Genomic DNA, 12397 nt, shown 5'->3' on the forward strand with positions numbered 1-12397 from the left:
TCTCTTTCTTATATTATATGTTTTTATTTTTTTTATTTTATGAATTAGAAATTTTGAAAAAATTATAATATTTAAATGATGTAGAGAAAAAAATGAATCTGATGTATAGTGTAATGTAAAATGTTAAAGTGAAAAAAAAATAGAATTTTTGTAAAGTATTTTAAAAGATAGAGAAACTAGTATGAATGTTGTAAGATCATGACAAATAATTTATATTTATATCACTTTCACTTGCAGTTGTTGTGAATGTAAGTCTTCTACACTTGCAGTTTCAGTTTATATATATATAAATAATTCGTTAGTTAAGTTTTTTAAAATTCTTTTCTTTAGTCCTTATAATAATATGATAACCATATATACCCAAAAATTAATATATAAAAGAATTTTTTACTTATTGTATCATTTAATTTTAATTTTGTATTAATCTTTTAGGTATTGATTATATTCTTTAGGTCGTGGATCGAATTGGCAAGGAGTATTGCAAAGTTAATTAACTTGATTATTAATTGCAAGAGGTACGAAATTATGTTCTCTTAACTCTATTATTAATATCATACAAATGTTAGAGGAGTTTGAATATCTTAAATATTCATTCGTAGAGAAGTAGGTTCTGAGATGAAAATTGTGTGCTGCGGTGATAACGGAATGTTGAAAACTTGTGTGTCTTAAAGAAGTAGGTTCTAGAAAATTTGTTTGTGTGTTGCGGTGACATAAGGAAGAAAACTTATTGTGTGGTGTGTGAATTTTTTTACTTGGTATCAAAATAAACTTTTAGTTAAAAGTTTTAGTTAAAATTTGAAAAAACCTCCATGTTTCACTTAAAAAGTGAACAAAAAAATCTAAACATATTATGATGCTTTTGTAACGCTCTGGATAGCCAAGACCATTACACTGTGTGTTAATAAAGGTGTGAGACTTGCTAACCAAGTCGTTTAGTCAAAACGTGTCATTAGCTAAAGTGTTCTAGGGCTAAAAAACATTTTGGCCGCAAAAGAAACATTTTATAGATTATAAACAATTTACAGAAGGGAACCCCAAAAGTACAACGTTGAAAGGTTTACAAAATTCAGCAGTTGGGAGTAACCATTAGCCACACTAAGGCAAAATACAAGGTTCTGGTCCTCTCGTCCCTGTAATCTCCTCAACCGTGGCAGATGAGCGGCCTGACATGTACAGTCACCCTACAGAGCTCTCCATTTAGGGTTGAACAATCCTGCCCTTGCCTTTACCTGCACCACGCAGCACCCGTGAACCAAGGCCCAGCAAGAAAACAACATACACAGCATATACAATATTATCAAACAAGTATTCTAATAAGCATGTTCAAATATTCAATCCATAGCATATAAGCATACTTCAAGGTACAAATAACTTCATCTATACTTAGATTATTCAACACTCTCATTAATCACATTCATAGCCAAATATAATAATCAATTAACACAAATACTAGGGTCGACACCTTAGGTCGCACCCTCTGTTTAACCCACTGACTCCGGCCCGCTTAAACCGAGCTCAGTGCATAATAAGCTGTCCTCGGATACCAGTGTCCAAGCCGTGCCAATTGCACAAGTTAACCGTGGCACAGTTAGGCCGTTGGTTTACAATTTACATGGCATAATACCATTCTTTCAATCATATATATATCAGGGAGCCCTTAGTCCCATTCAAATATTCAACTGGGTGTAGTTTTCTTACCTTTGGCTTCTAGATGAATTAGTTACGGGCGATACTCCTTGAGCGCGATCTAATCCCCGAGCCCTAGCTTAGCACCTAGTCACAACCATGATGAATGATACCATTAACAATCTTAAATGAGTTTCTAAACCAAGTTCTAGTCCTCGGAACATTGAACTTCATCAAATATGGTAAAAGATTGAATCCCGAGCACCCTAGGTTAAATTCCCAAGCCTAAAATCTCAAAATCCCTTAAGAGCCCCGGCATGGGCCATCCATGCCACGGCATGGCCCCAAACAGAGCCCACTTAAGGCACAACAACAAGTAAGGGGCATGACATTCCTTATGCCATGCCGCGGCCCGCCCTCCTTCCTCAGCACAACTCAACTTCCAAGGGCCGCGGCTCACCAAGAACCATGCCGCGGCCCGACCCTTCGAACCCAGAAAAATCACCATTTTTAGCTTTCAAACCTCATGCAAACTCACTCAAAACCACCCCAAATCCTTAACTCAACTATCCACAAACATCCCACAAGATGAATCCTAGGCTAGAAACCCATAAAAAACCCATTTCAATTACTGAAACCTTCTAACCCAAGAACACAAAACCAGCCATGGAGATACTAGAATTCAACCATCAAACCTTGGATTAGAGCTTACCTCAGCTGCAAAATCACTTCTCCAAGAGTTCCCTGACCTAACTTCAAAGATTCCAGCCTCAAATCCAACCTTGAATACCAAAACCACAACAATTAAAATCTCAGCCATTTTCTCAAAATTCCCAACCATAGAAACGAAAATTCAAAGCTTACCTTGGCTCTATTTCAATCCTTGATCAGTTCCTGAGCTAATCCTCCAGATTATTCCCCTCAATTCCCCAAATATTCACCTTGATTCTCTTGAAAATTCAGAGTTGTTCTTCTTCCTTAAGAGAGAGAAGAGAGAGAAGGCTGAGAGGGTTGGTTTACACTTTCTGTCTAGTATTTTCTAAGTCTTTCCAAGTACATCCTTAGGTTATTAGACTAATCCCAAAGCTCAGGGTACCGAAGACATCCCCGAGGGCAAAATAGTAAATTTCCCCAATATTCTTGCCTAAACTCTCTAACCTTAAATATATCTCCATATATTTATTTCCATCACCCGATAGTCTAAATCGCTACCCGATACCTAAAATACCTCTGACTTGTCCAAAGTCAATTATAATGCCCCGTTGTGACTTTTCCCGCTATCTAGCCCTAGGATCGCCTCGAGTCGCCGGCTACAGAAGTATCCACATAATAATGTGGTTCCCACATATACAACATATTTATTTCATATTATCACATAATATCATTTAAGCACTATCAATCACATGATATCACATTCAAATAAATATTATTCACTCTAATCCCATTTACGCCCTCCTGGCACACTAATCAAGGCCCTTAAGCCTTATTAGTGAATTTGGGGTCGTTACAGCTTTGTTCTTTGTATTTTATTTGAAAGCTTGTTTGTGGAGCCCAACAACAATATTAAAGCACTACTAATATTAAAGGACATAAATATTATATTCATACATGATTTATACTACTAAAGCAAGCCAACAATATCTGAGGACAAAATATTCTCGCAAAATACAAGGGAAATCTTGCACGTGTATGTATTCCCATTAAGGCTTGTGTTCAAACAGATTCACATAGCTCTGTCTTGATCTATAAGTCAAACAAAAGAAAAGTGTTCAACTATTAAGACTTGCAACACAACAACAAGTTACATACAGAACAAGTTACAAGCAAAAGTTTGTAACGAGGATTATTACCACCACCATATATTTCACAAACTTTTTCCTGAAAAAGAGAGAAATAAATCATATTAATTATATAAGAAATGATGACTGAAGCCGGTAGAAACTGATATGTACTCATAATGCAAATTAAGTCATAAAAAAAAAAAAGAATCGAGCCAAGGAAAATTTTCTTGCTAGCTTCTTATAGAGTCACTAAGTATAACCAATACATCTCATTGTATTCAGCCAGTGCAAGATTTCCAATAAAATCACCAATTGAGGCTCAGACTAAGTTTCATCATAACTATAAATTTATTACTAGCTATAGCTTGTTTCAGGGCAAACAGTAAAAACTTGCACTTTACCTGTCATATAATGCATTAAATACCAACATGCAACATAGAAATAAATAGTTGATATTATATATGGATAGATAATACACCTTATCTTTATCATTTTGCCAGAGTTTTGCCAGTGTTTTCTCTTTTTCTTGTAGACTGAATGATCATCAGAAGCTTCAATGGTTCCCAAAATCTGAAATTTTATTCCATAAGTAGTGATTTAATAGATATCAGAGATATATATATATTAACTACTTCAAGTATTTAATACCTAAGAATATAGTTTGTTATAGTCTTATTGAACTAACTGATATCCTAAGAATAATAAGGAGAGTAACTTGAAATAACTGATACCATGAAGGCATTAACGAATTAGAGTTATAAGAAGAGAGGAAGAAACATACCTTTGACCTTATCCATTGAGAAAGTTGATATTTTAGAATATTAATTTCCTCTTCAACATTCTTCCTTAGAAGAGTTTCTTTCTAAAGCATTTTTTTGAGTTCAACAACTTCCTCTAGAGCAGACAAATTCTGTGAAACAAACTTCCAGAGACACATTACAACATAATTTAAAATGTTAGTTGAATTGGAGAGTGAAAGAAGAGACCAGATATGGCATGAAAATCAAAAGCCTAAGTGATAATTTAAGATAGGCCACACATCCATTTCTAAATAGATCTGCTACAGTTATCTATTATTCCAAATATTAAGTTTAAGACGTTATAATAAAGCAACATATTCATCACTATATAAGCCAATTTTTTAATGATTGAGATATTGAGATGATCAAAAGCAATAGTGAATACTTTATATTTAATAAATTCCCACCATTTATTTCAGTGTTTGTTTTTGTTCTAGTTGAATTAGACATGTATAATTATTACATCCTTAAAGACATCAGTGTGCCAAACACGCTTTATGGTGAATCAGAGTACAGAATAAGCAAAATGTGTTGTTTGATTTGATGCTTTATTTTTCAAACTTCTGTGATGATAATAGAGGTATCATTCAGAAACAATTATATAGGAAGCTCTTTTTCTCATTTGATATAATTACCTCTTTGTTAGATGTCACATCAGTGCCATTATCATTCTCTCCATTTGCGATTTTGTCACTGCCAAGGTTTCACTGATTCATCATCAATTGCTCTTCAAGCTTCTTTATGGATTCCATGTAATCTTTCTGATACTTTAATATTTCCTTCTCCAAATACAAAAAATGAGGATTACAACAATTAAAACTACTATAGGCACTTATCAGATCAAAAGTTCATGTATTAAAAAAAACAAGGAAACCTGAGCTACTTTTTTTGCTTATAAAAAATAATAAAATGAAAAGCTATTAAGACCAATTAGCTTTTAAGAAAATTTAACACATGAAGGAACACACTTGAAGAGACAAATAAACATGCCAAAATTTTCAAAGGAACATGATGCTTTTGGATAATATTAACACAAATATTTACTTCCAAGGCTTCTGCATAATTCCTTTCAGTCTCAAAAATATGATTTTGTGCCTCTGATTATTCTCTCAATTTCATCCTTAAATGCTTTATGCTACCTTTCATGTTCCATAATAAGTTTATCTAATTGTATATCTAGCCTTCTGGATAAATATTTGTAATCAAATTCCTTCTTAAGTTGGTATAAATGTTGCTAAATGTAAGTTGTTCCTATGAATAAAGGCTAGTCAACAAAGAAAACAATACAAAAAGACTCATTTTGTTATAAGAAATTCAAACACTCATACCTAACTTATCAATAAGCTTTGAACCAGCTAGATCGACTACAACTAACTTGCCCTTCCAAACTAAAGGAGCCTTTAGAGTTTTACTTATGTAGGAGATGTTACCATTTTCATTCAAAAGAGTTGAATCTCTTCCTTTCACGTGCCTCTTCACATTTACATGAGTAGTTTATGCGATTGTTAATGCTCCACCTTAAACAATTTAAAACTTTTAAAATTCGGATCCATTGAAGTACCAAAAATTACACATTAAGTATTACCATCAAAATAGAGAAGATTTTGTGTTCAATTTTGTATTTGCAGCAAAACAGTGAGCCTCTCCAAGTCTTAATAGTTCCATAAAACTCATATGGTCCCAAATTTCAATTATTGTAGCCCCTGGTAGAGAAACATCTCCAGTTTTGGGGTCTTCCACTATGGAAATGTTATCATTTGCAGGATCAAGAAGGTCCTGTATAGTTTCCATATAAAGCTGCAAGCATAGATGGAAAGAAAAAAAACTAGGATCATTTGGAAAATATTACAAATTAATCAAAGCACAAAACAAGTTTGATTGTTTATGAAATCAAATATCTGACAAGGAATATACATAAGATTATGACTATGTATATATATATAAAAAAAAAAGAAAAGAATTTGCCTCAAAATATAACAACCTGCAAATATGAAACTGACACAGAATCAATCTCTAGAGAAATATCTGCTAAAATGTCCTCCATTGCGCGCATCATTATACCACGAGCAGTTGTGCCTTCTTCTCCAAGTCTTCCAAGAGTATATGTTTTACTTGTACCAGTCTGCCTATATGCCATGACTGTCCCATTATAACCATCTAGGACACTCTGGGAAAAGAGAATTGCAAAGTTCCATGTTACTTAATGAAATATCTACAAAAATATAGTTTGTATTATTAAAGTGCTATGCATAAGTACAACACTAATAATGAAAGAAAATTTGATGTAGATGCATCTCCGCAACAGGTTTTTCCACAACTTCATAAACACGTTTTTGTGATGCAAACTCAGTTAGCACCTCATCAAACTCGAATGTATCAGAGTCTTAAGCGAACATAGAGACATGTATCATTGGCTAACCTTTTGAAACCAATTTTAGACATCACTTCATCAAATCTTTTGTACCATTGCCTTGGTGATTGTTTAAGGCCATACAAGGACCTCTTAAGTGAACACACCAAATTTTCCAACTTAGATTCAGCTTTGAATCCTTCGGGTTGCTCCATTAAAATAGTCTCTTCCAACTTTCCATTCAAGAAGGCTGTTTTAACATTCATTTGTTCTACCTCCCAATCAAATTTCACAGCTAAAGCAAGCATCATTCTTACATTTTTAAGCTTGATAACAGGTGAAAAAATTTATGAACAATCAATTCCCTCAGATTGTGAGTAACCCTTGGCAACTAACCTTGCCTTATACCTTATAGGATCTATAGGAGTTATGCATGGTTTCAGCTTATAAATCAGCTCAGTAAGACAAGTACCCAAATTGTGTACTATTCTTTTTTAATGCTTTATTTCAGTTATAATTTTTTGGTGTTGGGTTCTTATCCATGATGCATTTTGTTTGGTTCTCTGCTGTGATGATATTTTTTATGGACTTTTTGAGAAACTAGAAGTCTTGTTTTTTCTTTTCTTTCTAAAATGGGAATTCTCTGTTTGGACTGTTTATGATGCTGTGTTCTTTTCTTTCTAAACTGGAAGTCTTGTTTTATATGGACTGTTTATGATGCTCTATCAAGTACACCCCAAAAGGAATGGTGTTTGGTCCTTTGAAAGCTTCACAGTAAGAAAGGAACAATTCCTGAAGAGCAGCCACAGGAACCTTTGGGCAGCAATTTGGGGTCTTCATCATATGCCTCTTCACGCGCCCATTTTCCCTCTTCACTATCCCCTTTTTCACATACCCAACTCACGTGCCACACCATAGGCCTAACCTCACCCCTCCCTTGCTCAAACTCCATGCTTTTTTTGGTCAATTTAGGACAGACCCAGATGAGATTTGATGAAGAAAAATTCTGGGTATTTGGTAAAAGAAAGAAAGAATGAGTATTTTTTTGGTTTGGATTGGAAGTAACAGTGTTGGAGGAAGGTGGGGAATGAGAGATAACATATTTATAAATATTGTGTTTGTCAAAGGGAATGAGGCAAAACCAGGGGCCATTTAGACTAGGAAATGAGCAACTGTTTAAGAAAAATAAATTAAAAAAAGTATTTTATTTTGGGTTTGAGATATAATTTTTTTTAAAAAATAAAGATATATATATATTGCACATAGTTTTTCTTGATTATTTTATTAACAAAATGTCATTTTAGTTTGTAATTGACTATCGAATAGCTAGATTATAAATTGAAATCTAATAATTATTGTGTCTTTTCTTTTTCTTAGGTTTGTTTCTTAGTTTTGCACTTGTGTTTGCCTCTAGAATATTAGTTTAACAAGGTCTATTTAATCCCTTTTAGATTTATGTTTACATTTATATTTAAAATTTTAATCTTTCAATATGAAGTACTGAATGCACCGAGTACCTTGATAGTAATGTCAAACAGGTTGCACAAACTTTTGCTTGAAAAGGTTATTGTTTTTTTAGTTGCTATATCATTAACTTGCATCCTAATTATGATGGTGGGAATAAGCAAGTTAGGTTGAGAATTGTAAAACCAAACCATAATTTAGTTAGCAAATAGTTTCAAGTGTTCTAAGGATACTCTGTCTATGTTATAATTTGATGTATTATGCATTACATAGTGTGTATTTTAAGCCAAGTTATTTCCTATCTAAATATATAATCAACTGGTGTAATGGAATATGGTGATTTTTTTTTTGGAATGTATACTTCCACTTTCTATTTTTACTGTCCCTAAAACATATTTAAAAAGTTGGTTTGAAGCTTTTTTTTTGGCACTTCTATGCACATTGAGAATGTATAACACCTGTTCTGAATGGCAAAATATTGTAATGAAGATATGCTTGAAAATGACATTTGTGAACTGCAGAAGCTTTCATATCAGAGAGACAAGCTTTTTAGAACCTTTAAACTCTGTAGAGATGAATTTGGATAATGAGCTTGTTTAGCAGCATGGGTTATTAAAAGTGTTGCTTCTTCTATTTCTCTTCTAAGATTTACTACATCTAAGCTGCAATATGATGTTCTACATTTAAAAATTTAATGAACTTGATGCATTTGTTTAGATATCACTTCACCAATTCCAAGCCCTCAAATGTTTTCAATAAGAAACAAAAAGCTCAGTTAAAGAATTAAACAACACACACAAACACCTTATGATCACTGTAAGAAACCAGAAAAGAAAGTAAGAAAGCACACACACCATTACAGAACTCAACCTTGCAAGAATGAATATCACATCTCAGCTTTTTTTCTCTGTTTTCACTCTTCTTCTCTTGAGTTTTTTTTCTTCCTCACAATACCCAACTAGCTTTATAAGACAGCTGGAACATTTATACAAAGTGTAGGATATAACTACCATAACTAACTTTATAAGCCAGCTTTCTAACAACACTAGAAAGATATGTTTACTCTAATTATTCCACAAAGTGGCTTTCTTAAATAGAAATTATTTTATGTATGCTGATACAAGTGATATTAAACTTGTTGAGATGACTAGTTGACTTACTTGACTATAGTGTTACCTACTAGTGTGGAATATAACAGAATATGACTTACTTGAGAAAACTTCTTGTCATTGTGTGCCTTGAGTGTGTAATCTCATGTTTGATAGTGAATTTGACTAAGGACCTCTGTTGGCTTGGTTGTAGGACTAACCTGATTTGGTTAAGTCCGAACCAAGAAAACTTGGGCGTTTCTGGTGTGTTTGATTAAATTCCTCTCAGCTGACTTTTTCTTTGATATTGTTAGCCATTTTTCTGTGTGTTTGTAATCTGTTTTTGCAGGGGTTTATAATACAACAACTAGAATATGACATTATTTGTTGGCATGTTTTCAATTGACAAGTGGTTAATATTATTGATAAAGAATATGTGTGGTTGTACATTTGGCACTTGTAATTAAGAACTTTTGACTGATAATATTTTATTTTCACTATTCTAATACATATTGTTTTATGGAAATTTGTTCAAGATCAAGTTTTTTGATAGACTATTCTTCTAACTGTATTAATAGTAAATTACACTGATAGTTGTTTTTCAGAGGATGAAAAGTTCTCTAAAAATCTTAACAAAGGAAAACCAAAGAGAATGGCATATACCTCATTCTATAATATATTATTTTTTAGAGATTAGACTTTAAGAAAGAGAGAACTAGCTTTGTGAGAGAGTTTCTTCAGGACTTCTATTATGTGTGAATTGTTATAATTTGAGTGTGCTAGTTCTTCTCAAGTGTGTATAGGGTGTAATCTCATATTGTTGATGCTTAATAAAGACTAATGGTGTAATCTCAGATTCTTGTGCATTATTACATTTGAATCTTCTTACTGTGTTACTGTTATTCTTGTGAGCTAGTTTTGCCAATATATGTTTGCCTAAAGTTGACAAGCAAGTAATATCTATCGAATTTTTTTTTGTTTGAATCTTGAGTAAGAAATTTGAGTTTGAAATCTCTTTGTTAATATATTACATTTGATTCTTCTTACTCTGTTACTGTTAGAAAGTGTTTGTTCCTTTTCCCAAGTGTTCTTCAAGTAGTCCTTGTTGCATATATCAATACATGAATATATAATAATAGTATAAATATATTATATAGTAATAGTAATAGTATAAATATATAATAAACTCTTTTTTTTTGTATTTTATAGTAATAGTATTAAATGGTTGGAGTTAGATATCATTAATAATTAATATACATTTATGAATAATATTTATAAACTAAAAATTATATAGTCTAAGTTTATAAAATAAACTAATGAAAATAATAAATTTGGGTGTGTCGAGACTGAAAACCTTTTGAGGTTGTGTGTGAAAGATGTGTGTTAATGAGCAGTAATAAATTCGGGTGTAATTAGACATGGGGTATCTGACTTCACACTTGACTTGGAGTCTCTTATATGTTATATGAGAGATATTTTATTAAGAAATAAAAATGGGAGAAATCCTTGGCTTTTTACTTTTTTGTTCTAACATTGTTCCTGTGTATAATTTTATATCGAAAGGAAGAGTCAAGAAATCAGTTTGATTAAAATATTGGTATACTGTTACAAAAATAGCATTATTGTTTTTGAGTTTTTTTAGTCTTGGGATGGTACAGTTTACAATGTCATAAAGTTGAGGCAAATTACTAAGGAGTTGTTTTTAAACTTATTTATTTTGGCAAATCAGTTTGGATGATGATTTATTTTGGTTTCATGGTTTATAGGAAGCAAGAGCTATACTAGGAAGACTTGAGTATCAAAAGGGTAACATAGAAGCTGTACTTCATGTATTTGAAGGAATAGACATTGTTGCAGTGACTCCTAGGATGAAAGGATCCATTTCTAGAAGATGTGAACAAAATAGACGGCGTTCACAGAGTGATTCTGTCCCACCTATGTCCATGCACGCTGTTAGTCTGCTCCTTGAAGTTGTTCTTCTCAAAGCAAAATCATTGCAAGGCCTTGGACGATATGAAGGTATTTCCTTTACCTAACTGTAATTTCATTCTTAGTTCATAGCTTTGGAATTCTATTTCACATTATTGCTGCTGCTGTCTAGTACTAGTCAAAGTAGTTTTTCTTTTCCTGATATTTTTATTGTATTTAGTAAAATGATAGAAAAGATGATTGGATTATTAGTTGTTGATTTTCATTTCTTAGATATCTAAAAAGTTTAAGATTACTAAAATAGCAAACTTTTATGATCCTCACAAACTCCCAATCTTTCTTCCTGTACTTCTTGCAGAAGCTGCTCAATCGTGAAAAGTTATTTTGGACACTGTAGAATCTGCTCTGCCAGATGGCTTGCCTGAAAACTTTACTTCAGATTGTAAATTACAAGATACTCTATCTAGGGATGTTGAATCACTACCAGAGTTTTGGAGTTCAGCCATTAGAATAATCGGTGGGTTTCTCACCAGGAATATATGTGAAGTTGTATTATTTTGCATAACTTTTTTTTGTAGCATAGTTTCTTGAAGTATTTTTTAAAAAAGACTTTTGTGGTTGCTTATTTCCTATGAAGAAACTATGAAGCTATATGAAACAGTTGGAATGGGAAATGGAAAGAACGAGCCAAAGCAAGAGTGAGAGTTGGAGGATGTTATAGTAGACAATACTCTCCAAGTTTCTTGTTTAAAATCAGATACCGCTCAACTTGGCCGAAATGAGTTTCTGAATCAGATTTCTGCAGGTATTATAGCTTTATATTCTTCAGATTACATCATTGATGATTGGCTTTATATTCCATTAATAATCAACTCATTTTGCATTATTTTTGTTTTGGGTTGAAAGATCCTATGAAACAAGCACTAGGTAGGCTTGTTTTGGGTTGGAATGCAAGATTGCCTTCTATTTCTTTTAAAAAAAGCCATCCATCTATTTTAAGCTTATACTATTAAGATTTCAAAAACAATAATCAAGATCATTCATGTATGTTAGTATTATCTGCATTTAAATTACTGTTCTGATTTTTCTATTGAATGAGCTTTCTATATAATTGATTTCTTACTATTAATTAATCAAGTTTTGTGTGCATACAGTAGAGAAAAATAGTACTTGTGGAACAATTATATCATCAATGTTGCTTAGTTTATTCTTTATAAAAGGGATTTGATTTCTGTGTTCAATTAAATTAGGTCCTTGACTTTTTTTAGTTTGGAAATACATTATAAAGTTTGATAGAAATTTTTCTTTTTTGGGAAAAGAAAAATCAGAGGGAATTTCCATTTCTTTTGTATTCACATT

At 32.4% G+C, this 12397-nt stretch overlaps 1 pseudogene; it reads right to left on the reverse strand.

The window, feature by feature from the left end:
- Positions 1 to 3339: 3339 nt before the first annotated feature.
- Positions 3340 to 6868, reverse strand: LOC133814861 (kinesin-like protein KIN-UA; annotated as a pseudogene).
- Between the last annotated feature and the right edge of the window lie 5529 nt (positions 6869 to 12397).

The sequence above is a fragment of the Humulus lupulus genome, chromosome 2 (assembly GCF_963169125.1).
Source record: "Humulus lupulus chromosome 2, drHumLupu1.1, whole genome shotgun sequence".
Classification (NCBI taxonomy): domain Eukaryota; kingdom Viridiplantae; phylum Streptophyta; class Magnoliopsida; order Rosales; family Cannabaceae; genus Humulus; species Humulus lupulus.